At 48.5% G+C, this 24,913-nt stretch overlaps 1 pseudogene; it reads left to right on the forward strand.

The window, feature by feature from the left end:
- The window catches only part of LOC135521941 (ETS domain-containing transcription factor ERF-like), a 72,802-nt pseudogene extending 51,420 nt beyond the window's left edge, over positions 1 to 21,382 (forward strand).
- Positions 21,383 to 24,913: the final 3,531 nt, after the last annotated feature.

The raw sequence follows: 24,913 nt of genomic DNA on the forward strand, positions 1-24,913 counted from the left end.
AATTCCAAGGAACAGGCATAATACACTAAATCCAACGTCTGTATATCAAAAAGAGGACAGATTTTTGATTGTAACCTTGAAAAATGTAGACCAGTTTCAAATGATCACTCTGAGAATTAATGTTCCAGGCGGGAGATGCAAATCGCTTGGCACTATTCTGTTACCTTATATTACATCCGTTTTTATAAAATAGTTGTCTTGACTGCGTTAAGAGCATCTTGTCTGCTAAATGAACAAAACTATGCTATGGCATTGCACAACCATAGGCTTCTTCAAGCAAGCACCACATTGCTGAGGTCACTACCTTTTTGAAGATTGTGTTCCACAATATAATATAACCTGGCGATATTACAGTTTCAATACATTCATCTTAAATGGCACTTGTTTTTTTATTGACTGAATATATATGAGGCAATTTGGCAATTAAGATTTGTTATCTATAATGGTTATGATAAATGAGGCTGGCATAAACAGAAGATAAATGTGCACATATTTGTTTCTACAAATAGTACAGGAGCGATTTAAAACAAATCATGAGAGAACTGTTCCAGTCAAAAAGGTCAGTTGTCCCTCCCTACTGTATAACTAGTCTGACCACATGCAGCCTATCACAGGTGACTCTGAAGCCCATCATTTATGGACACCAACTCAGGTCTGTTATGGCACTGACCCTAACACCCATTAGGGCCTCACCGTTACGGCAATGACCCCCATATACTGAAACACCAATTCAAGCTATTTTGGTGATGACCCCAGCCTTACTCTTATTATAACATGACCCTGTAGTGTAACGAGCCAGTAAAACATCCACCCAGGCCTCAGGCTGTAAAGTATCATCCCCCAGGCTGGGCCTGATCTACCTCTCAGCTACACACACACACCGTAAAACACCATTTACTCACTGACAACAACGCAACAGACTTTGACATACACTTTGGACGAATCTGTACAGTCTAGAATAATACACAGGTGACACATTGCAATGCAATTGCTTCACTCAGGACAGAATAGGAGCCAAAACCTGAGAGAACTACACAGTTCAACAGCCAAGTATCTAACCTAACCAGTCACCCCTGACTGTTAGAATGGGCTGGCTTGGAGTCTCTTGTATTTCTGACTTCACAAAACACAGATTAGACTAAGCACTGATAAACCACACATAATCTGGAAGCAGTGAGAAGCGCGATGGGGTCGCCCTGTTTGGGGTGGGGGCTTACGTAAGGTCTCTACTGTGGTGTGATCAACATGGTGTCTGTTGCAGATGGGGTCTGATGAGGACAGGCTGGTTTAACACACTAATTGCAAATCACGGTTTGGAGGGAGGGGGGTGTTTTCCTTTTGGGTCTTAATACATCTTAACGATGTGAGACCTACCTCCTTCCTTCTCCTCCTCGCCTCTGCCCTCCTTCTTCCTTATTCTCTCCTCACACTACCCCATTCTTCTCTTCCTCTTATCCTCTCCTCACCCGTTCTCCACATTTCCTCTGGTTTCATCCTCCTTATAGTCTAGTAGTGTCCAGGCCTGTAGAGTCACAGTATTGGAACAGATATGGAGCTTAGCCCACCAGTAATTCATTGATTTATTTATTCAGTCAAAGGTTTGGACACACCTACTCATTCCAGGGTTTGTCTTTATTTAAAAACATATTTTCTAAAAAAATGTTAATTCATCGCAGCCTTCCTCCTCTTTCACTCTGTCTGCTCCCCTTGTATCTTTCTCTATCTTTCCCTCTGTAGCGTGTCTCTCCCTCATATCTCTGACCTTAACACACATACTTATATTTCTGTCTTTGTGGAGACCTAAAATGGATTTCCTTTCAAAATCCTATTTTCTCTAACCCTACCGCCTAACCCTACCGCCTAACCCTACCGCCTAACCCTACCGCCTAACCCTACCGCCTAACCCTACCGCCTAACCCTACCGCCTAACCCTACCGCCTAACCCTACCGCCTAGACCTACCGCCTAACCCTACCGCCTAACCCTACCGCCTAGACCTAACCCTAAACCAAACCCCTAAGCGTAAAATAATTTCCCAGTGGCTGTGGGAGCAGGAGACAGGAATGACACAGGGAGTCACGTGTCCTCTTGGAGAGTCAACTCACAGGCATACTGGATTCCAATATAATTCCCGATAAGGGGAAATCACCATGTGCACACTATACAGGAAGCTGTAAGATCATGGGCCTGGGTGATTGAAGTGCAGGGGCTTGAAAACATGCGTTTGAACTGTGTGCGAGAGAGTGTGTGTAAGTTAACTCCAGCTGAAGTCCTGGGTACCACACTAACTTTGGTCTCCAGATTTCTCCCATATGTGTGGAGCAAGGTGGCCCTCTCTGTCATGTGTTCCATATGGGGATGGTTGCTACAACGTGTGTTTTATTGGTCTTTAGTGCCAGCAATCCTCTTCCCACATTACTATTGATGTGAATCTCGAGAGGGTTTGTTGTGGTGGCAGACCCATGATCTCACATACAGCTCCGGTGTCAAACGAGGTGTGTGTGTGCGTGCTTGAATTGAACAAAGTGCCAAAGGGAGTTGATCAGGGATGATTTATTTATTGTTGCTCTGAGTGAAATGTATGAATAGTACTCTATCAGAGATATTAATCACAGTGATAGAACGACTGGTTCACAGCACTTGGAGGTAAACCCATCCCATAGACATTATTGTGCTCTGTAGCCCCAGTCCCAGTGTGGATCCCCACTCCACCCAGTGCTCAGAGAGAGAGGGAGTAGACAATGGCATCAGTGTACTGGTTGGAGTGCTATGGGAGTAAACCAAGATGGCAGTCGCACAGTGAAGCCCTGGGTCTCTCTCTCTCTGGTCCCAGTACCATGTTGTGGTCTGGGCCTCTGATGGGGTCATGATGTTGACTGTTAGCAGCTCATACAGGTCAGAGGTTAGAGGTTCCATTCACCACAGCTGGTAAAGATTACCATCAGGCGCCGTAGGATACCCCTCCCCCATCTCACACACACACCGACCGTGTTCACTCTGTGTGTGTTTGATTGAGCAGGACTGCTGTGACACCACTGTGACTAGGTCAGGAGTCCCGGCCTTACAACAGAGCCTATTGTATAGAGAGAACTAGGGAGAGGAGGGCGGGTGACTGTATGAGTTTGTGTTAAGTGTGTTGTACATTTATAGTCCTGTGTGTGTGTGGTGTGTGTGTACACATCTCATTGTCCAGGATAGAATGAGTCTTTTATTTGCTGTGCGGGCAGAGCACACACCCAGAGTACACTTGACCACACGCTTGTGCCCACAGAGCATGTGACTGGCCTAATCAGACTCCAGATAGATCCTCATCTCCACACACACACACCCTTAGAGCATGTGACCAGCCTAGCCAGACCCTCATCTTTACACACACACACACACACACACACACACACACACACACACACACACACACACACACACTACAGTTTAGCCACCCACCGACACTGGTCACACAAACCAGGTTTTCCAGTAGTGTTCGGTCTCACGTGCATAAGGCCACACACCTGAGTGTGAGCAGCTGGTGTGACAAGAGGCAGAAAATAAACAGGGACTCATGGAGGGCGTTGTTATCCTGACTTCCTGTTACAGTCAGAGCCTAGTTACTGCTTTACAATGTGTGTGTCCGTGCCTGTCTGTGTGTAGGGAGAGAGAGCCAGAGAGCGGTTATATGACAATAGATAGTGTGTGTGTGTGTTTGAGGTTGACCGATTTAATCATAATGGCCGATTAATTGGGGCCTATTTCAAGTTTTCTTTACAATCGGAAATCTGTATTTTTGGGTGCCGATTTTTAAATATTTTTTATATACCTTTATTTAACGAGGCAAGTCAGTTAAGAACACATTCTTATTTTCAATGATGGCCTAGGAACAGTGGGTTAACTGGCTCGTTCAGGGGCAGAACGACAGATTTTCACATTGTCAGCTCGCGAGATCCAATCTTGCAACCTTACAGTTAACTAGTCCAACGCAATAACGACCTGCCTCTCTCTCGTTGCACTCCACAAGGAGACTGCCTGTTATGCGAATGCAGTAAGCCACGGTAAGTTGCTCGCTAGCATTAAATTTATCTTATAAAAAACAATCAATCATAAATCACTAGTTAACTACACATGGTTGATGATATTACTAGATATTATCTAGCGTGTCCTGCGTTGCATATAATCTGACTGATCATACAAGCATACAAGTATCTGACTAAGCGGTGGTAGGCAGAAGCAGGCGCGTAAACATGAATTCAAACAGCACTTTCGTGCGTTTTGCAAGCAGCTCTTCGTTGTGTGTCAAGCATTGCGCTGTTTATGACTTCAAGCCTATCAACTCCCGAGATGAGGTTGGTGTAACCGAAGTGAAATGGCTAGCTAGTTAGCGCGCGCTAATAGCGTTTCAAACGTCACTCGCTCTGAGACTTGGAGTAGTTGTTCCCCTTGCTCTGCATGGGTAACGCTGCTTCGATGGTGGCTGTTGTCGTTGTGTTGCTGGTTCAAGCCCAAGTAGGAGCGAGGAGAGGGACGGAAGCTATAAAGTTACACGGGCAATACTAAAGTGCCTATAAAAACATCCAATAGTCAAAGGTTAATGAAATACAAATGGTATAGAGGGAAATAGTCTTATAATTCCTATATTAACTACAACCTAAAACTTCTTACCTGCTAATATTGAAGACTCATGTTAAAAAGGAACCACCAGCTTTCATGTGTTCTCATGTTAGGAGCATGGAACTGAAACGTTAGCTTTCTTACATAGCACATATTGCACTTTTACTTTCTTCTCCAAGACTTTGTTTTTGCATTATTTAAACCAAATTGAACATGTTTCATTATTTACTTGAGGCTAAATTGATTTTGATGTATTATATTAAGTTAAAATAAGTGTTAATTCAGTATTGTTGTAATTGTCATTATTACAAATATTTTTATTTTTAAATCGGCCGATTTAATCGTTATCGGCTTTTTTGGTCCTCCAATAATCGGTATCGGCGTTGAAAAATCATAATCGGTCAACCTCTAGTGTGTATAGAGAGCAGCTATATGACAATAGATGGTGTGTGTTTATAGCGAGCAGCTGTATGACAGTAGATGGTGTGTGTGTGTTTATAGCGAGCAGCTGTATGACAGTAGATGGTGTGTGTGTGTGTTTATAGAGAGCAGCTGTTATGACAATAGATGGTGTGTGTGTGTGTAGAGAGAGCAGCTATATGACAATAGATGGTGTGTGTTTATAGCGAGCAGCTGTATGACAGTAGATGGTGTGTGTGTGTTTATAGCGAGCAGCTGTATGACAGTAGATGGTGTGTGTGTGTGTTTATAGAGAGCAGCTGTTATGACAATAGATGGTGTGTGTGTGTGTAGAGAGAGCAGCTATATGACAATATGACAATAGCTACAGTGCCTTGCGAAAGTATTCGGCCCCCTTGAACTTTGCAAACTTTTGCCACATTTCAGGCTTCAAATATAAAGATATAAAACTGTATTTTTTTGTGAAGAATCAACAACAAGTGGGACACAATCATGAAGTGGAACAACATTTATTGGATATTTCAAACTTTTTTAACAAATCAAAAACTGAAAAATTGGGCGTGCAAAATTATTCAGCCCCTTTACTTTCAGTGCAGCAAACTCTCTCCAGAAGTTCAGTGAGGATCTCTGAATGATCCAATGTTGACCGAAATGACTAATGATGATAAATACAATCCACCTGTGTGTAATCAAGTCTCCGTATAAATGCACCTGCACTGTGATAGTCTCAGAGGTCCGTTAAAAGCGCAGAGAGCATCATGAAGAACAAGGAACACACCAGGCAGGTCCGAGATACTGTTGTGTAGAAGTTGTTTAAAGCCGGATTTGGATACAAAAAGATTTCCCAAGCTTTAAACATCCCAAGGAGCACTGTGCAAGCGATAATATTGAAATGGAAGGAGTATCAGACCACTGCAAATCTACCAAGACCTGGCCGTCCCTCTAAACTTTCAGCTCATACAAGGAGAAGACTGATCAGAGATGCAGCCTAGAGGCCCATGATCACTCTGGATGAACTGCAGAGATCTACAGCTGAGGTGGGAGACTCTGTCCATAGGACAACAATCAGTTGTATATTGCACAAATCTGGCCTTTATGGAAGAGTGGCAAGAAGAAAGCCATTTCTTAAAGATATCCATAAAAAGTGTTGTTTAAAGTTTGCCACAAGCCACCTGGGAGAGACACCAAAAACATGTGGAAGAAGGTGCTCTGGTCAGATGAAACCAAAATGTAACTTTTTGGCAACAATGCAAAACGTTATGTTTGGCGTAAAAGCAACACAGCTCATCACCCTGAACACACCATACCCACTGTCAAACATGGTGGTGGCAGCATCATGGTTTGGACCTGCTTTTCTTCAGCAGGGACAGGGAAGATGGTTAAAATTGATGGTGAAGATGGATGGAGCCAAATACAGGACCATTCTGGAAGAAAACCTGATGGAGTCTGCAAAAGACCTGAGACTGGGATGGAGATTTGTCTTCCAACAAGACAATGATCCAAAACATAAAGCAAAATCTACAATGAAATGGTTCAAAAATAAACATATCCAGGTGTTAGAATGGCCAAGTCAAAGTCCAGACCTGAATCCAATCGAGAATCTGTGGAAAGAACTGAAAACTGCTGTTCACAAATGCTCTCCATCCAACCTCACTGAGCTCGAGCTGTTATGCAAGGAGGAATGGGAAAAAATTTCAGTCTCTCGATGTGCAAAACTGATAGACATACCCCAAGCGACTTACAGTTGTAATCGCAGCAAAAGGTGGCGCTACAAAGTATTAACTTAAGGGGGCTGAATAATTTTGCACGCCCAATTTTTCAGTTTTTGATTTGTTAAAAAAGTTTGAAATATCCAATAAATGTCGTTCCACTTCATGATTGTGTCCCACTTGTTGTTGATTCTTCACAAAAAAATACAGTTTTATATCTTTATGTTTGAAGCCTGAAATGTGGCAAAAGGTCGCAAAGTTCAAGGGGGCCGAATACTTTCGCAAGGCACTGCATATGACAATCTCTGATCCCTCTGTCCTCTCTTCCCCTCTCATATCTGATCCCTCTGTCCTCTCTTCTCCTCTCATATCTGATCTCGCTGTCCTCTCTTCTCCTCTCTTCTCCTCTCATATCTGATCCCTCTATCCTCTCTTCTCCTCTCATATCTGATCCCTCTGTCCTCTCTTCTCCTCTCATCTCTGATCCCTCTGTCCTCTCTTCTCCTCTCATCTCTGATCCCTCTGTCTGTCCTCTCTTCTCCTCTCATCTCTGATCCCTCTGTCCTCTCTTCTCCTCTCATCTCTGATCCCTCTGTCCTCTCTTCTCCTCTCATCTCTGATCCCTCTGTCCTGTCTTCTCTGATCCCTCTGTCCTCTCTTCTCCTCTCATCTCTGATTCCTCTGTCCTCTCTTCTCCTCTCATCTCTGATCCCTCTCTCCTCTCTTCTCCTCATCTCTGATCCCTCTGTCCTCTCTTCTCCTCATCTCTGATCCCTCTGTTCTCTCTTCTCCTCTCATATCTGATCCCTCTGTCTTCTCTTCTCCTCTCATATCTGATCCCTCTGTCCTCTCTTCTCCTCTCATATCTGATCCCTCTGTCCTCTCTTCTCCTCTCATCTCTGATCCCTCTGTCCTCTCTTCTCCTCTCATCTCTGATCCCTCTGTCCTCTCTCCTCTCCATCAACTCTGGGAATTCCACAGCACAGTCTTAATTACATTTTCCAGGAAATGACCCATCCCTCTTCTCTCTCTCTCTCTCTCTCTCTCTCTCTCTCTCTCTCTCTCTCTCTCTCTCTCTCTCTCTCTCTCTCTCTCTCTCTCTCTCTCTCTCTCTCTCTCTCTCTCTCTCTCTCTCTCTCTCTCTCTCTCTTTCTCTTTCTCTTTGGTGTTTGCCTACTTCTCTGTTTTGTCTGATCAGCCAGTTTAGTTGTTTGTAATTGTGGGTGTAATCCCTGTCCTGCAATCTCACACACATACTGTGTACACACAATCTCACACACATACTGTGTACACACAATATTCACACACATACTGTGTACACACAATATTCACACACATACTGTGTACACACAATATTCACACGGATACAACAAATAGCGCACCCATAAACCCATTGCATATTTTCCTGGAAGTCTCTTACTAAGTCTAAATCCACATGGTTATTGTTACATCTGATTATGAGCGCATAATGGTTTTTAGGTGTGTGTGTGTTCACCTTTGTGTGTGTGGAGTGTGTCAGGGCTGGGGGGGGGGGGCAAATAAACACAGACCCTCAAAGAATCTTTATTCTCTTTTGAAGTGAGTTCAAATGCTCTTCAAAGCATTCCCGTACTCTGACTATGTGATGAGAGAGGGAGGAAGGGAGGAGATAGAGAGCGTAGAGTTGTGTAGGACCATGTGCCTCTCCTCTGTCAGAGATGGGGAGACATACTGCTGGGAGGCTGCCTGACCTAAACAATGTTTTCAACAGAGCATGCTTGTCCTGTCTCCCACTCTGTCTCCATCGCCCCCAGGGAAAGAGGGAGGGAAGAGGGATAAACCGGTAGATGATGTTAAAGGGGAATGATGGAAGAATGGAATGCGATACAGAGGAAGGAAGGAGAGAGATTCAGATCCAGTGTGAGGGAGGGAGGGAGGGAGCGGAGGTGGGAAGGGAGGGGGAGGGAGGTAGAGAGGGGGAAGGGAGTGGAGGGGGGAATAGAGCAGAGGGGGAAGGGAGAGGGATGGAGGGAGAGAGGGGAAAGGGAGCAGAGGGGGGAAGGGAGAGGGAGAGAGGGGAAAGGTGAGCGGAGGGGGAAGGGAGAGGGATGGAGGGAGAGAGGGAAAGGGAGCGGAGGGGGAAGGGAGAGGGATGGAGGGAGAGAGGGGAGAGGGAGAGAGGGGAAAGGGAGCGGAGGGGGGAAGGGAGAGGGATGGAGGGAGAGCGGGGAAAGGGAGCGGAGGGGGGAAGGGAGAGGGATGGAGGGAGAGAGGGGAAAGGGAGCGGAGGGGGAAGGGAGAGGGATGGAGGGAGAGCGGGGAAAGGGAGCGGAGGGGGAAGGGAGAGGGATGGAGGGAGAGAGGGGAAAGGGAGCGGAGGGGGGAAGGGAGAGGGAGAGAGGGAAAGGGAGCAGAGGGGGGGAAGGGAGAGAGAGGAGAAAGGGAGCGGAGGGGGAAGGGAGAGGGATGGAGGGAGAGAGGGGAAAGGGAGCGGAGGGGGAAGGGAGAGGGATGGAGGGAGAGAGGGGAAAGGGAGCGGAGGGGGAAGGGAGAGGGATGGAGGGAGAGAGGGGAAAGGGAGCGGAGGGGGAAGGGAGAGGGATGGAGGGAGAGAGGGGAAAGGGAGCGGAGGGGGAAGGGAGAGGGATGGAGGGAGAGAGGGGAAAGGGAGCGGAGGGGGAAAGGGAGCGGAGGGGGAAGGGAGAGGGATGGAGGGAGAGAGGGGAAAGGGAGCGGAGGGGGAAGGGAGAGGGATGGAGGGAGAGAGGGAAAGGGAGCGGAGGGGGGGGAAGGGAGAGGGGAAAGGGAGCGGAGGGGGAAGGGAGAGGGATGGAGGGAGAGAGGGGAAAGGGAGCGGAGGGGGAAGGGAGAGGGATGGAGGGGAAAGGGAGCAGAGGGGGAAGGGAGAGAGAGGAGAAAGGGAGCGGAGGGGGAAGAGAGAGAGAGAGAGAGAGGGGAAAGGGAGCGGAGGGGGAAGAGAGAGGGATGGAGGGAGAGAGGGGAAAGGGAGCGGAGGGGGAAGGGAGAGGGATGGAGGGAGAGAGGGGAAAGGGAGCGGAGGGGGAAGGGAGAGGGATGGAGGGAGAGAGGGGAAAGGGAGCGGAGGGGGAAGGGAGAGGGATGGAGGGAGAGAGGGGAAGGGGAGCGGAGGGGGAAGGGAGAGGGATGGAGGGAGAGAGGGGAAAGGGAGCGGAGGGGGAAGGGAGAGGGATGGAGGGAGAGAGGGGAAAGGGAGCGGAGGGGGAAGGGAGAGGGATGGAGGGAGAGAGGGGAAAGGGAGCGGAGGGGGAAGGGAGAGGGATGGAGGGAGAGGGGAAAGGGAGCGGAGGGGGAAGGGAGAGGGATGGAGGGGAAAGGGAGCAGAGGGGGAAGGGAGCGGAGGGGAAAGGGAGCGGAGGGGGAAGAGAGAGAGGGGAAAGGGAGCGGAGGGGGGAAGAGAGAGGGAGAGGGGAAAGGGAGTGGAGGGGGGAAGGGAGAGGGATGGAGGGAGAGAGGGGAAAGGGAGCGGAGGGGGAAGGGAGAGGGAGAGAGGGGGAAAGGGAGTGGAGGGGGAAGGGAGAGGGATGGAGGGAGAGAGGGAAAGGGAGCGGAGGGGGGGAAGGGAGAGAGGGGAAAGGGAGCAGAGGGGGAAGGGAGAGAGGAGAAAGGGAGCGGAGGGGGAAGAGAGAGAGAGAGAGGGAAAGGGAGCGGAGGGGGAAGGGAGAGGGATGGAGGGAGAGAGGGAAAGGGAGCGGAGGGGGAAGGGAGAGGGATGGAGGGAGAGAGGGGAAAGGGAGCGGAGGGGGAAGGGAGAGAGAGAGGGGGAAGGGAGCATAGGGGGGAAGGGAGAGAGAGGAGAAAGGGAGCGGAGGGGGGAAGAGAGAGAGAGGGGAAAGGGAGCGGAGGGGGGAAGAGAGGGATGGAGGGAGAGAGGGGAAAGGGAGCGGAGGGGGGAAGGGAGAGGGATGGAGGGAGAGAGGGGAAAGGGAGCGGAGGGGGGAAGGGAGTGGGAGAGAGGGGAAAGGGAGCAGGGGGGGGAAGGGAGAGAGGAGAAAGGGAGCGGAGGGGAAAGGGAGCAGAGGGGGAAGGGAGAGGGAGGGAGGGCAGAGGGGGGAAGGGAGCGAGAGGGGAAAGGGAGCGAGAGGGGAAAGGGAGAGGAGGGGGAAGGGAGAGGGAGGGCAGAGGGGGGAAGGGAGAGAGAGGGGAAAAAGGAGTGGAGGGGGGAGGAATGGAGGGAGAGAGAGGGGAAAGGGAGCGGAGGGGAGATGGGAAAGGGAGCGGAGAGGGAGGGAAGGGAGAGAGAGGGGAAAGGGAGCGGAGAGGGAGGGAAGGGAGAGAGAGGGGAAAGGGAGCGGAGGGGGAGGGATGGTGGGAGAGAGAGGGAAGGGGGAAGGGATAGAGGGGAGAGGGATAGAGGGCAGAGGGGGGAAAGGGAGCGGAAGGGAAAGGGAGCAGAGAGGGGGAAGGGAGAGGGAGGGAGGGCAGAGAGGGGAAGGGAGCGAGAGGGGAAAGGGAGCGAGAGGGGAAAGGGAGCGAGGGGGGGAAGGGAGAGGGAGGGAGGGCAGAGAGGGGAAGGGAGCGAGAGGGTAAAAGGGAGCGGAGGGCGAGGGATGGAGGGAGAGAGAGGGGAAAGGGAGCAGAGGGGAAAGGGAGCGGAGAGGGAGGAAAGGGAGCAGAGGGGAAAGGGAGCGGAGAGGGAGGGAAGGGAGCGAGAGGGGAAAGGGAGCGAGAGGGGAAAGGGAGAGAGAGGGGAAAGGGAGAGGAGGGGGAAGGGAGAGGAAGGGAAAAGGGAGCGTAGGGGGGAGGGATGGAGGGGGAGAGGGGAAAGGGAGAGGGAGAGAGGGGAAAGGGAGCAGAGGGGGAATCGAGAGAGGAGAAAGGGAGCGGAGGGGGAAAGGGAGCGGAGGGGGCAAGGGGGAAGGGAGAGGGAGGGAGGGCAGAGGGGGAAAGGGGGCAGAGGGGGAAGGGAGAGGGAGGGAGGGCAGAGGGGGAAAGGGGGCAGAGGGGGAAGGGAGAGGGAGGGAGGGCAGAGGGGGAAAGGGAGCAGAGGGGGAAAGGGAGAGAGAGGGGAAAGGGAGCGGAGGGGGGAAGGGAGAGGGATGGAGGGAGAGAGGGGAAAGGGAGCGGAGGGGGGAAGGGAGTGGGAGAGAGGGAGCAGAGGAGAAAGGGAGCAGAGGGGGGAAGGGAGAGGAAGGGAGGGCAGAGGGGGGAAGGGAGAGAGAGGGGAAAAGGGAGCGGAGGGGGGAGGGATGGAGGGAGAGAGAGGGGAAAGGGAGCGGAGGGGAGAGGGGAAAGGGAGCGGAGAGGGAGGGAGGGAAGGGAGAGAGAGGGGGATGGTGGGAGAGAGAGGGAGGGGGAAGGGAGAGATGGAAGGATGGATGTCGGGAGGGGGAGAGAGAGAGAGAGAGAGGAGGGATGGAGGGAGAGAGAGAGAGGGGAAAGGGAGCAGAGGGGGAAGGGAGAGGGACGGAAGGGATGGATGGATGGATGTCGAGAGAGAGAGAGAGAGAGAGAGAGAGAGAGAGAGAGAGAGAGAGAGAGAGAGAGAGAGAGAGAGAGAGAGAGAGAGAGAGAGAGAGAGAGAGAGAGAGAGCGGAGGGGGGAAGGGAGAGAGTGGGGAGTGGGAGCGGAGGGGGGAGGGACAGAAAAAGAGCTACAGTCTGCCTCCATACACAGACACCACAAGTCTTAGCATAATAAGAGTGGGAGGCTCCAGGTAAAATAACAGCTGTAGTAGATAACAACAGCTACTCTGGCTGACTGACTGGCGGACTGTCCCAGACCCATGCAGTCAGTCACCAGTAGTGGAACACCACTAATCGTACTGCATTGCCAGCAGTCCTAACCTCTTATCTCTCTCTCCTCTCCTCTTAACACGCCAGCTACAGACAGTACAGCTAGCTGTCAGTCCACTACACATCTCCTCTATATGCTGACCTAAGCAGCTAGAAAACCATCCTTTCACACCCTTTAGTGGACTGACTGGAAGGGGATCCAGAGAGCAAGGACACACACACACACACACACACACACTGACATACACACACACTGACATACACACACACTGACATACACACACACTGACATACACACACACTGACATACACACACATACACACACACACACACACACTCACACACTGACATACTCACACACTGACTCACTGACTCACTCACACACACACACACACACACACACACACACACACACACACACACACACACACACACACACACACACACACACACACACACACACTGACATACACACTTCCATTTGAAGAGTTCCTGTATGACTGTGTGTGGTACCATTTGAAGAGTTCCTGTGTGACTGTGTGTGGTACCATTTGAAGAGTTCCTGTGTGACTGTGTGTGGTACCATTTGAAGAGTTCCTGTGTGACCGTGTGTGGTACCATTTGAAGAGTTCCTGTATGACCGTGTGTGGTACCATTTGAAGAGTTCCTGTATGACTGTGTGTGGTACCATTTGAAGAGTTCCTGTGTGACTGTGTGTGGTACCATTTGAAGAGTTCCTGTATGACTGTGTGTGGTACCATTTGAAGAGTTCCTGTATGACTGTGTGTGGTACCATTTGAAGAGTTCCTGTATGACTGTGTGTGGTACCATTTGAAGAGTTCCTGTATGACTGTGTGTGGTACCATTTGAAGAGTTCCTGTGTGACTGTGAGTGGTACCATTTGAAGAGTTCCTGTATGACTGTGTGTGGTACCATTTGAAGAGTTCCTGTGTGACTGTGTGTGGTACCATTTGAAGAGTTCCTGTATGACTGTGTGTGGTACCATTTGAAGAGTTCCTGTATGACTGTGTGTGGTACCATTTGAAGAGTTCCTGTATGACTGTGTGTGGTACCATTTGAAGAGTTCCTGTATGACTGTGTGTGGTACCATTTGAAGAGTTCCTGTATGACTGTGTGTGGTACCATTTGAAGAGTTCCTGTGTGACTGTGTGTGGTACCATTTGAAGAGTTCCTGCGTGACTGTGTGTGGTACCATTTGAAGAGTTCCTGCATGACCGTGTGTGGTACCATTTGAAGAGTTCCTGCGTGACTGTGTGTGGTACCATTTGAAGAGTTCCTGTATGACCGTGTGTGGTACCATTTGAAGAGTTCCTGTATGACTGTGTGTGGTACCATTTGAAGAGTTCCTGTATGACTGTGTGTGGTACCATTTGAAGAGTTCCTGTATGACTGTGTGTGGTACCATTTGAAGAGTTCCTGTATGACTGTGTGTGGTACCATTTGAAGAGTTCCTGTGTGACTGTGAGTGGTACCATTTGAAGAGTTCCTGTATGACTGTGTGTGGTACCATTTGAAGAGTTCCTGTGTGACTGTGTGTGGTACCATTTGAAGAGTTCCTGTATGACTGTGTGTGGTACCATTTGAAGAGTTCCTGTATGACTGTGTGTGGTACCATTTGAAGAGTTCCTGTATGACTGTGTGTGGTACCATTTGAAGAGTTCCTGTATGACCGTGTGTGGTACCATTTGAAGAGTTCCTGTATGACTGTGTGTGGTACCATTTGAAGAGTTCCTGTATGACTGTGTGTGGTACCATTTGAAGAGTTCCTGCGTGACTGTGTGTGGTACCATTTGAAGAGTTCCTGTATGACCGTGTGTGGTACCATTTGAAGAGTTCCTGTGTGACTGTGTGTGGTACCATTTGAAGAGTTCCTGTATGACTGTGTGTGGTACCATTTGAAGAGTTCCTGTATGACTGTGTGTGGTACCATTTGAAGAGTTCCTGTATGACCGTGTGTGGTACCATTTGAAGAGTTCCTGTATGACTGTGTGTGGTACCATTTGAAGAGTTCCTGTGTGACTGTGTGTGGTACCATTTGAAGAGTTCCTGCGTGACTGTGTGTGGTACCATTTGAAGAGTTCCTGCGTGACTGTGTGTGGTACCATTTGAAGAGTTCCTGCGTGACTGTGTGTGGTACCATTTGAAGAGTTCCTGTGTGACTGTGTGTGGTACCATTTGAAGAGTTCCTGTATGACTGTGAGTGGTACCATTTGAAGAGTTCCCGTGTGACTGTGTGTGGTACCATTTGAAGAGTTCCTGTATGACTGTGTGTGGTACCATTTGAAGAGTTCCTGTGTGACTGTGTGTGGTACCATTTGAAGAGTTCCTGCGTGACTGTGTGTGTTGACATTGAGAAGCATGCTACAGGTAGTAATGAGACCTAAAGGTCTGTGTGTGACCCCATATTGGTCTGTTTCTCCACCAGGTATTACTACAACAAGAGAATCCTCCACAAGACCAAAGGGAAGAGGTTCACTTACAAGTTCAACTTCAACAAACTGGTCCTGGTCAACTACCCTTTCATAGACATGGGCTCCACAGGTACCGCTCACTGTGTGTGTGTGTGGGTGTTGTGTTGTGTGTGTGTTACAGACATCACTAAATCCTTAAACACTGACTGTGCTAATCCATATCATTACTTAGAGTGTATATTACTCCCCTCATCATTGCATCTCTCCGTTCTCCTCCTCTCTTCCCTCTCTCTCCTGTTCTCTAACAGGTAGTGGTGTTCCTCAGAGTGCCCCACCATTGCCTTCCGCAGCCGGAACTCATTTCCGCTTCCCACCCTCCACGCCGTCCGACATGCTTTCACCCAATGAGGACCTGCGTAGCCCCGGGGGCATGTTCAGCGCCGTGGCTCGGCGCATGGCGCGCGGCTCGGTCAGCGACTGCAGCGATGGGACCTCCGTCAACTCTGAGATCGAGGATGGCAACGGGGGAGGAGGGGAGGAGAGGGGGGGAGAGAGAGGGCTGAATGGGGGAGGAGGAGGAGGGCCAGGGGGAGGAGGAGGAGGGTACAGGAGTATGATCCACCCCCGTTTGTCACATGAGTCTCTGTTTAGGATGTATGGTGGAGCTGGGAACCCCAACGCCCACCCAGGCTCCCGCGGCCCCCTGGGACACAGGGTCCACCCCGACAACTTGTCCCCCTTCCCCGTGTCCCCCCTGCCTGGCCCTGGGTGTGCAGGGCTCATAGCCCCACCTCTGTCCCCAGCCCTGTCCTTGACCCCCTCTTCCCACCTGCCCTACACCCCATCCCCTCCCTCTCCCCCATGGTGGGCTCCCACTTCTCCTTCAACCCTGAGGAAATGAAGCGCTACCTGCAGGCCCACCACCAGAGTGTTTACAACTACCACCTCAGCCCCAGAGCCTTCCTCCACTACCCCAACGTCATCATTCCCCAGCCACACCGCCTCGCCCAAGACAAGAGAGAACTGGGCGAGAGAGGAGGAGCAGAAAGAGGAGGAGAACGCTCAGGTCTGAATAGTCATCGACACCCATCACCCCTGTCCCAATCCCACTCTCCTCACCCTCACTCAGCCCACCCTCACCCGCACTCAGCCCACCCTCACTCGGCCCATTCCCACCCCCACCCCATCCACCACCCACTGCACCTGGGTGAGGAGCCACCTCACCTCTCGCCCTTCAAGTTCAAGCTGCAGCCTCCTCCATTGGGCCGGAAGCAGAGGGACGGTAGCCAGAACCACCACCCCAGGCAGAGCTCACTGTCCTCGGGCTCAGGGTCCCTGTCGTCCTCCGGTCTGGGGTCCTCCCTGTCCTTCGGCAGTGACCTGAGCTCAGCCGGCGGGTCAGGACTCATCTCCAACTCCTCCTCCACCGGCTCCCTCAACAGCACCGGGCTGCCCAAGATCAAGGTGAGACCCACAAGGGAACATAGTCACTTTGAACTGTTTGACTGTATGTGTTGAGGATCCTGATGGCTAAACGTTTGTGACTGTGATATCGACACTCTCTGTAGGTGGAGCCCATCTCAGATATTGAGTCAGAAGAGGAGGTGGAGGTGACTGACATCAGCGACGAAGACCCCGACGACCGGGGCGACGAGTACGACCTCTTCTCCCCCCGACACCCCCGGCCTCACCCCCACCACCCCAACGGGACCTCCTCCCACCCACACCCCCACGACGAGGACCTGGATGAGGATGTCTTCAAGGCCCCCGCGCCCCCCCCTCCAGGCCTGCTGCCCTTCTTCACCTCCCACCCCCACCGCGGACCTCCCACCCTGAAGAGTGAGCCGGCCGAGCCAGGCGACACCCCCTCCCCGGCCCCCCTCCCAGGGGCAGACCAAGTGCATTCCACTCAAGCTGCGCTTCAAACGGCGCTGGAGTGAAGACCAACGAATGGAGGCCATGGAAGAGCAGGACGACAAGAAAGTACGAGGGGAGAAGGAGAGGGAAAGAGAGACGGAGAAGAATGGAGGGATGCAGGAGAACGGGGCTGGCAGAGCCCCCAGTCCCCCAGCCCTGGGGGCGTATGAGTGTTCCCTCCCGTTGGCTCAGAGGGGGGTGAACCAGGACCTGCACCAGGCCACCGCCCAACTGTCACTGGAGAACAAGGACTGCTGATGCTGATCCACACACATAGGGATACATAGAAACACTAATGCTAGCAGACAGTGGTGGTTTCGGACAGTGTAAATGACTCCTGAGGTCCTCCTGCCACTCTGACAGACAGACAGTTCTCTCCTAACTCAAACTAAACCTGGGCCTAATCAAACTCCAAACCCTGATGCAGTCCACACCCTCCTCCCAAAACCCTTACCCTCTACTGTAACGAGACCCCTCCCTCAGAGACTTGTAGAAAAGAGGAGAGAGGGGACTTTTGGTCCAAGCAAGCCCAGACTCAGTGACTTAAACCAGGGGCAGAACCAGAGGGGACGCTACTCTCTGCTTGTGTCTGGATGGAACCCCCAAGTCCAGCCCACCGTCAGCCTCATGTCCAGCCTCCAGCCCAGCACTGCCCCACATCTCTTGCCCCACATCTCTTGCCTCACCTCACCCCCCCCCTCTCTCTAGGGTTAGACTCTTTCTCCTCAGGGGACCCCATCTCAGACAGCCCAACTCCACAGCCCTGCAGACATGGAGGATGAGATTTCTCCCATTTTATTTTTGTATAGAGATGAAGACAGGGCTTCTACAAGTGCCTGTACCTGTATCAGTGAGAGAGAGAGAGCATGGGTGTAAGAGTATGACCCTGAAGAAGGCACAGTGATGCCGAAACATTGGTTATTTCCCCAATAAATGACCGGGAGTTTATACATAGTGTGAGACTCTCTATTATTTATGTAATAGTATCCCCCCCGTTCTTAACCATAACAGACACACAGGAAAGTTAGGCTGTCAGTTGGGGGCTGTGGAACCTAGTCGTGGTGAACTGGCAGAGACTCCTCCTCGCAACACTGGCCACTCCACTCAGGGATGCCACAGACACACACACACCAGCTGTTGGGGAAACGGGCAGTGGACAGGACTTTGGGACATGGAGGCTTTGCTCTTGGACTGCTACTGAAGGGTACTGCTATTCAACACACACGTTATTTCTCTCCAACACTCCTCTGTCATCACTTTGGTACTTTCCTCTCTCTCTGTCATCTTTTCTCTCTCTCCTACTTCCTTCCCTTTCTTTTGTGGACCATGCCTGAAAGATCCTGATCTAAATGAGAGAGGGTGGAGGATAAACGGAGGGGGAGGGAGCAGTGGCTCGGTTGTTAGATGACAGAGAGGAACAGCGAGGGGACCATTGGGAGGGGGAGAGAGCTCTCCTATGGAAAAGGAGAGTGAGGGGTCCAGTATCTTTTAACTGTTTTGCTTAGCCTAGCATATCCTAGCTTAGCCTTGTCTATCCCATGGCAGGGCAGAAGCAAGGGCCACCTGAACAGAATCCTAGTTCACCAGCTCCACCCAAATCCCTTACTCCTGTTTGATCAACCATAGTCTCATAGTGTTAACTAAACCAGCAGAATACGCACACAACACCGCATATGAAAGCACACCTGTAGACACACACACACATATATATATATATATATATATATATATACACATATATACACATATATACAGTGCCTCTCTATGCCTTGTTTTATAGCATGTATAAACTCTTTACAAGAGTCTTAATAAAAAAATATATAAAACGAGAAAGTCCAACTGAGATATACACACTCGTTCGTATAAACTATATATTTATACACTGAACAAAAATCTAAATGCAACATGTAAAGTGTTGGTCCCATGTCCCAAATAAAAGATCCCAGACATTTTCCATACTCACAAAAAAATGATTATTTCTCTCAACTTTTGTGCACAAATTTATTTATATCCCTGTCCCTGACAGGTGTGGCATATCAAGAAGCTGATTAAACGGCATGATCATTACACAGGTGCACCTTGTGCTGGGGACAATAAAAGGCCACTCTAAAATGTGCAGTTTTGTCAAATAACACAATGCCACAGGTGGCTCAAGTTTTGAGGGGCCGTGCAATTGGCATGCTGACTGCACAAATGTCCACCAGAGGTGTTACCAGAGAATTGAATGTTCATTTCTCTACCATAAGCCACCTCCAATGTTGTTTTAGAAAATTTGGCTGTACGTCCAACCGGCCTCACAACCGCAGACCATGTGTATGGCGTTGTGTGGGCGAGAAGTTTGCTGATGTCAACGTTGTGAACAGAGTTCCTCATCGTGGCGTGAAGTTATGGTATGGGCAGGCATAAGCTATGGACAAGGAACACAATTACATTTTATTGATGGCAATTTGAATGCAGAGAGATACCGTGATGAGATCCTGAGGCCCATTGTCGTGCCATTCATCCCCTTCCATCCCCTCATGTTTCAGAATAATGCACTGCTCCATGTCGCAAGGATCTGTACACAGTTCCTGGAAGCTGAAAATGTTCCAGTTCTTCCATGGCCTGCATACTCACCAGACGTCATGCATTGGGATGCTCTGGATCAACGTGTACGACAGCGTGTTCCAGTTCCCGCCAATATCCAGCAACTTTGCACAGCCATTGAAGGGGAGGGGGGCAACATTCCACAGGCCACAATGACCAGCCTGATCAATTCTATGCTACCTTTTTTTTAAGGTATCTGTTATGAATAGATGTTTATCTGTATTCCCAAGTTATGTGAAATCCATAGAATAGGGCCAAAGGAATTTATTTCAATTGACTGATTTCCTTCTATGAACTGTAACTTGCGTTTATATTTTTGCTCAGTATATTTTATATATGAAATTCCAAACGGATATAAAAATCTAAAACAACTTAGCATTTAATGAAATGACAGATTTAGGATGTTTTTGTAAGCGATTCGTTCTGGTAGGCGAGGGGAGAGAATGTCCTGTTTCTCAGCGGGTAAACTTCTTTAGGGGAGGGAGACAACGGGATGGGTAGGAGTCCAATTATTTTGTTATGACCAAGGGACAACAAACGACACAGGATAGAAAGACAAAATAATGAGAATCATGAAAGAACTGCATTTGTAGTACACTGAATATGCAGTACACTGAATATGCAGCAGTATCCTTTAAACATGCCTATTCTATCTGCCATCACGGTCCGCTACTCCCCCTCAGCTTGTAGAAGACCTGACCACAGTCACCTGTCCCCAGTCTCCCTCTGGGCTGGTCTCACCTTACGGGGACCTCATCTCACTGTAATAGACCTCACAACTCACCCCTGGCCCCAGTGGGAGTGATTGAGCTCAGGGTTAGCCAGGCCAGGGGATTTTAGTTGATGGGATATCCTGTCGTTTCTCAGCTCCAACCAGTTATGCCAGTTCTCTACAGCAGCCAGTTTACTAATCGTGACTGGATCGGCTATATTCCCAGCAGGTTGGTGGGGGTGGAGATTGAGGTTAAGGATTGCTGTACAGATAACAGTGGAGGCTGGAAAGCTGACGTGAGACTTCACCTGGAATACCCTGCCCACTATCTCAAAATCACACACACAGACTCACATTTCCAAACCCCTCCCACACACTCTGTCCTCACTGTTTTGCTGCTTTGATGTTTTGACATCCTGGAGCGTTCGAGGTCTGGAGACTGGGCCAAACGGCCCTCTGATTGGCTCAGGGCAATCAAAGACTTGACCAACCAGTAAGAACTCTAGCAGGAATGGCAGGCCTCCAGACTGGGAAGTATGTGGCTGAGCAAGTCATAATCATCGGACTGCTGTTATTGTCCATCCTGGTGGTGTTGTATATCTGACCACACACACCCTCTCTGTCCCCTTCCCTCACCTCCACCTCACCCTGTGTCTATTGAAACTGACAGCTGCCTTACAAACTACTCATCATATCTAAGCAACAGACTGGGCATTATTCTGCTTGTTCTCTTTTTTTCTCTCTGTTTCTCTCTTCATCCCTTTTTCTTTCTCTTTATTGCCAGCATTGTCTGTCTACCTGACTGTTAACTGCAGTGTAATGGTTATCAGGATGGTGTGGGATGGGGAATCCCAGGTCTCATGTCTAAGTCGGCAGTCAGGAGAGGGCTGGAGAAAGTGTAGACGGATAACAACGTTTCTTTCTTTACCAAAATACTCCTCATGTTCTTTTCCTTTCTGATGTCGATATTGCTGTTTATTATTGTTGTTGTTATTGTTATGGTTGGATGACTTACCTCCCCATCCTTGTCATTATTAGTCCATGGTTGAGTTACTACTGCTTTAGGGTTGTTGTGAACTGTACATCACACTGTCATCGTGACGTAGACCTCTCCTCCATGCTTCTGTTTTGACCCCCTACCAGCTCCTGCCCTCTCCTCAGTCTTTCATGTGGTTTTAACATTTGTAATATAAACTAGTGTAATATTCATTCTGAGAGGGGTTGTTATGGCGACAGAGAAGAGGTTGGCGGGGGGGGTTTATTGGGGAGGGTGGAGGGGGATACGTATGATTATCTCTTGTCATCTATTGTCATTTCTATTTTACAATGTTACTTTCTCTCTTGGTCTTGTATATTTTTTTCATTTTGGGGATTGTTTCATTTAAAAGAAAAAAAGATTTGTATTGTTTTACTGTGTAAAGCCCCCCCCCCCCCCCCTTTATGCGGTTATATAACACTCAGAGAGATGAGATTTAATACCATGATGTAATATTGAATTTCTCTTTAATTCTTTTGTGTTTATTTTTCAAACTTGTAATTAAGCTGTAATCAGGGTTAATTAAAACTGGTTAAAAACCAATACCCTTGTCTGTTGTTTGTTTACGTCTGCTGGATGTTTATATACAAATACATGAATGAAATGGCGGTGTGGTGCCTGATGGGACATTTCCAGTCCATGGATGTTTATCAACGACATATTAACCTCTGGTCCTCTAGTCTTGTCAGTCAGTCAGTACTAATCAATATTCTGTCTGACATCCGCAGCTCTCATCTCTAATTACATGACTGACAGGACAGGAATTCACATCACCAAGACATTCCCATTATGAGACATTAGTTATATTCTTCAAGGATCAATGGGTATAAATCATTGTTAGTAATTACCAGTGAACAGCAGTATATCTTCCAGATTGTGCCTATAAACATGTAGATGTACCAAGTAGTGTCTACTCGATACTCCCCTGTGCTGGTGATCAATTCAGAATGTATATACTGTACGGTGTGTCAGTCCCTCCTTCCCTCCCCACGACTGGACTGGAGACAGAACAGAGGGGACAGGCCAGCAAGGGCTTCAGCTCCACTGATGGAGAGTTGCAGAGTTCTCGCTATCTCTCAGCTTTATTTGCTCAGAGATGGTGATGAGGAAAAGCACTTTGTCCGTGGCGTTGCTGCCCACTCGTCCTCCTAATGCTCCCATACTGTATGTGGCTGTGGTGCACATATACCTTTTAGCGTGACGTCGGTCGCTCATCTAAAGAGAAGGATGGATGGAGTAATGGAAAGGGGAGATGGAGCCAATGGTAACATGTCACAAGTCTTCTGTCATTAAAGTAACTGTCCAGTGGAAATCCCACTTAAATATTCTGTTAACTCACAACCAAATAATGTTGATTCATTCTATACTTGTAATTGTTGCAAAAGCATAAATTGGAGAAAAAAACACTTCAAAAACCCCAACTCAAACTTATCTCAAACAGACCGTTTGCTATTTCCTCATAGAACATGTTATGTTGGTTCATTATGCTAAACAGTGGTCTACTCGTGTTTATATTTTAAATGACTTTTTAACATACTTCATTACCGTTTTTTTTAAGGAAAACTGTTTCCCTCATATTGTAATTAATTATAGGTCCTATTTCATAGAAATCTGGAAACTGAACAGTTACTGCATTACGCTGCCATAACAATAATGTAAGACAGTTGTCAGATGGTCAAGTAGTTTACTCTATTCTGTGTTGTCAGATGGTCAAATAGTGTATTCTATTCTGTGTTGTCAGATGGTCAAGTAGTGTAGTCTATTCTGTGTTGTCAGATGGTCAAGTAGTGTATTCTATTCTGTGTTGTCAGATGGTCAAGTAGTGTCGTCTATTCTGTGTTGTCAGATGGTCAAGTAGTGTATTATATTCTGTGTTGTCAGGTAGTGTATTCTATTCTGTGTTGTCAGATGGTCAAATAGTGTATTCTATTCTGTGTTGTCAGATGGTTAAGTAGTGTATTATATTCTGTGTTGTCAGATGCTCAAGTAGTGTAGTCTATTCTGTGTTGTCAGATGCTCAAGTAGTGTAGTCTATTCTGTGTTGTCAGATGCTCAAGTAGTGTAGTCTATTCTGTGTTGTCAGATGCTCAAGTAGTGTAGTCTATTCTGTGTCGTCAGATGATTAAGTAGTGTAGTCTATTCTGTGTCGTCAGATGATTAAGTAGTGTAGTTTGTTCTGTGTTGTCAGATGGTAAAGTAGTGTAGTTTGTTCTGTGTTGTCAGATGGTAAAGTAGTGTTGTCTGTTCTGTGTTATCAGATGATTAAGTAGTGTAGTTTGTTCTGTGTTGTCAGATGGTAAAGTAGTGTCGTCTATTCTGTGTTATCAGATGATTAAGTAGTGTAGTTTGTTCTGTGTTGTCAGATGATTAAGTAGTGTAGTTTGTTCTGTGTTGTCAGATGGTAAAGTAGTGTAGTCTATTCTGTGTTGTCAGATGCTCAAGTAGTGTAGTCTATTCTGTGTTGTCAGATGCTCAAGCAGTATAGTCTATTGTGTTGTCAGATGCTCAAGTAGTGTAGTCTATTCTGTGTTGTCAGATGCTCAAGTAGCATAGTCTATTGTGTTGTCAGATGCTCAAGTAGCGTAGTCTATTCTGTGTTGCCAGATGCTCAAGTAGTGTAGTCTATTCTGTGTTGTCAGATGCTCAAGTAGTGTAGTCTATTCTGTGTTGTCAGATGAGGAACAGAGATGGTATCAGAGATGTCATTCATATCTAAAGCGAGCATATATCTTAACACACAAAAATACCCAAATTTTTAACATTTAGAGCTACTGACCAGGACGTAATAGCTGTACTGTAGCCAGTCTACTGTAAGTCCTGGTTTGGGCCCTACAACTTCAACCTCAGTCAGGTCAGTGTTTCAGTCACCCAGATGGGGAACCCAGGTGTGACAGGTGCATTGATATCCTGGGTTCTAGGTGCTTAGCGCGCACACACACACACACAGATGTTCACTTCACGTGGAGGGCGAGATGGATGAGGAGAGAAGAGGGGAGACCACAGGAACCACGTCGCTCTCGCACCTGCACCACTTTGCCTGCTTGCTCTTATCCAGCGCATGCTTTCGCGGAAACCTGCATGCCCCGACACACACTCCAACACACACACTCAGACACTCACATACTATGCATGCATACAACCACACACATACCAAATGCACTATGCATATACACACATTCTCAATCCTGTATGTTTATAGACATACTCACACACACATACAATGTGCAGACATACAGTTGTGGCCAAAAGTTTTGAGAATGACACAAATATTAACTTTCTCAAAGTCTGCTGCTTCAGTGTCTTTAGATATTTTTGTCAGATGTTACTATGGAATACTGAAGTATAATTACAAGCATTTCATACATGTCAAAGGCTTTTATTGATAATTACATGAAGTTGATGCAAAGAGTCAATATTTGCAGTGTTGACCCTTCTTTTTCAAGACCTCTGCAATCCGCCCTGACATGCTGTCAATTAACTTCTGGGCCACATCCTGACTGATGGCAGCCCATTCTTGCATAATCAATGCTTGGAGTTTGTCTGAATTTGTGGGGTTTTGTTTGTCCACCCGCCTTTTGAGGATTGACCACAAGTTCTCAATGGGATTAAGGTCTGGGGAGTTTCCTGGCCATGGATACAAAATATAAATGTTTTGTTCCCCGAGCCACTTAGTTATCACTTTTGCCTTATGGCAAGGTGCTTCATCATGCTGGAAAAGACATTGTTTGTCACCAAACTGTTCCTGG

The sequence above is a fragment of the Oncorhynchus masou genome, chromosome 30 (genome assembly GCF_036934945.1).
Source record: "Oncorhynchus masou masou isolate Uvic2021 chromosome 30, UVic_Omas_1.1, whole genome shotgun sequence".
Taxonomy (NCBI): domain Eukaryota; kingdom Metazoa; phylum Chordata; class Actinopteri; order Salmoniformes; family Salmonidae; genus Oncorhynchus; species Oncorhynchus masou.